At 49.8% G+C, this 2,515-nt stretch overlaps 1 pseudogene; it reads right to left on the bottom strand.

Annotated features, from left to right (window-relative positions):
* Positions 1 to 1,106, bottom strand: LOC112079328 (relaxin-3-like; annotated as a pseudogene).
* Positions 1,107 to 2,515: the final 1,409 nt, after the last annotated feature.

Here is a 2,515-nt window from a genome sequence, read left to right as displayed (position 1 = left end):
AGGGATGGAAATGAGAGGTGTTGGTAGTGCTCAACAGAGGGACGAGGGGATGGAGGGATGGAAATGAGAGGTGTTGGTAGTGCTCAACAGAGGGAGGGGGATGGAGGGATGGAAATGAGAGGTGTTGGTAGTGCTCAACAGAGGGAGCTGATCTCGCTCTTGCTGCAGCCCCATTGCAGCAGGCGTTGGAGAGGCCCACCACGACATCCCGCCCCTTCCTGTCCGCGCTGCGCAGCGCCTCTAGCACTTCCTCTGAGATGGGCGAGCGGGCCAAACGACTGAACACAGCAGCGGCAGAGCCCCCCTCCCTGACCTCGCCTGCCCAGCCCGGGCCTCCAATCCTGGACGCTGCTTGCTGGCGAGGCCGGGGATGGCATTGGAGCTCCATGGGCTGTAGGCCTCAGTCTCCTCGTCAATGGAGATGTCACCTGGAAGGAAGAGGAAGATACAATGATTTGAATGCTAATAGAAAGAAATGGCTTCAGGAACAACTGGTTCTCTTGCAAGGATTGATATTAGATATTAGTCTCTGGTGCTGAACGAGAGGAAACATCTCAGTATGGTTGGTCCTACAGGAGCAGACAGATGAGTAGTCAGTCAGTCAAACAGACACGTAGGCAGACAGACATTTAGACATGCACAACAAGAGAGACTGACACACACACACACACACACACACGCACACGCACAATCAATCCCACACATACACAACCACAGCCACAGGTACACATACCCATCGTCTCTCACAGACCACACCCATCTCACCTGCATCGCCCCACTCTCTCCTCCAACGCGATCCTCCGCAGGTGAAGATGACGGCCCGTATAAACTCTCTCCCGCACAGCTTCACCCCGTAGATAGAGTTAGCCTGGCCCTCTGCAGCCTGCACCATACCACCAGCGCCACCAACAGGCCAAACGTCAACACTGCAGCCTTCCACATGATCAGCAGCGACAGATGGAGAGCGAGAGAGGAAAGAGGAGTCCAAAGAGAAAGAGCCTTGAAAGTGATAGCCCGGCTTGCAGGTGTGGATCAGTGTCTGGTGAAGGTTGGGTGAGTCTTGGTTTGGTGAGTCTCTGTGTGTCTCTGTCGGTGTCTCCTTCGCTCTCACCGGTGGTGCTGTGTGGCTCTCTTGCGGACCCGGAACCCCTTATAAGCGAGTCCAGCCCAGCGCCGCTGACTGAAGCTTCATGCGTCCTACGGAACACTCATTTTCTACTATGTAGCGTAACAACTTCTGAACACTTCCTATGGGCTCTGGTCTAAAGTAGTGCACTATACGGGGAATAGGGCTCCACTTGGGGCGACCCATGACTATGACCAAGTCTCCCCTCTCTCTCTCTCTCTCTCTCTTCTCTCTCTCTCTCTCTCTCTCTCTCTCTCTCCTCTCTCTCTCTCTCTCTCTCTCCCTCTCTCTCTTCTCTCTCTCTCTTTTCTCTCTCTCTCTCTCTCTCTTTCTCTTTCCTCTCTCTCTCTCTCTCTCTCTCTCTCTCTCTCTCTCTCTCCTCTCTCCTCTCTCTCTTCTCTCTCTCTCTCTCTGTCTCTCTCTCTCTCTCTTCTCTCTCTCTCTCTCTCTCTCTCTCTCTCTCTCTCTCTCTTCTCTCCGCCTCCTCTCTCCTCTCTCTCTCTCTCTCTCGTCTCTCTCCTTCTCTTCTCTCTCTCTCTCTCTCTCTCTCTCTCTTCTGTCGCTCTGTCTCTCTCTTATCGCTCTCTCTCGCTCTCGCTCTCTCTCTCTCCTCTCATCCCCTCAGAGTACAGCCAGATAAGAAATGACTAAGACCTGAGACCTTTAGAGAAAATGGTCCCAATAAAGAGGGTTGCGATTAAAATGGTGTCCTGTTTTAAAAGGTCATGTCAGAGGTGTAGTCTTTTAATCTAATCGTCAGCGACCTTTCAGTGTTTCCTGGTTTGCTTCCAGTGTCACAGACTTCGGGAACCTGCTATCTATCATGTCTGGCTAGGGATAGGATCGCTATTGCTTTGGGTTTTAAATGAACAAGGAGTTAGACCTACACACACATGCACTAAGACTGACACATAAAACAGACACACAGGAGCACAGGCAATAATACTCAACTCCCCATGTCTCTCTGTATAGAGTATTTAGTTCTTGTGACATGGAAGGAGACAGTAGCTATGTTTTCCATTAACTTTCTGGTGAATTGTTGTCCACATTTGAAATGTTTGGAAAGTTGACAGGCCAATCGCCTGCCACGATGCGGTTCTATTGAACTGTCACGTGGCGATAAAAACAGCTGGATGTAATGATGTCACCACTTTAAAAAAAAAAAACTCTTTTTTTTCTCGAAAAACCTATGTCGAATAAAAATGATGTGGTTTAAAATGTTCCATAATCCTATTAGGCACATTGCGCCTTAATAAAGTGGACGACAGCCTGTTATGCCCTGCCCACCTATATGTTATGTCTCAGGTAGCCCGCAAAAGCCAGCATGGATAGAATGCAAGAATGGACAAATATTTGCCATATTCTAATAATTGTCATGTGCCTACTATC

Source organism: Salvelinus sp. IW2-2015, unplaced genomic scaffold, assembly GCF_002910315.2.
Source record: "Salvelinus sp. IW2-2015 unplaced genomic scaffold, ASM291031v2 Un_scaffold7603, whole genome shotgun sequence".
Taxonomy (NCBI): domain Eukaryota; kingdom Metazoa; phylum Chordata; class Actinopteri; order Salmoniformes; family Salmonidae; genus Salvelinus; species Salvelinus sp. IW2-2015.
Note: the sequence above shows the minus strand (reverse complement) of the source record. Positions and strands in the feature narration are given on the sequence as shown.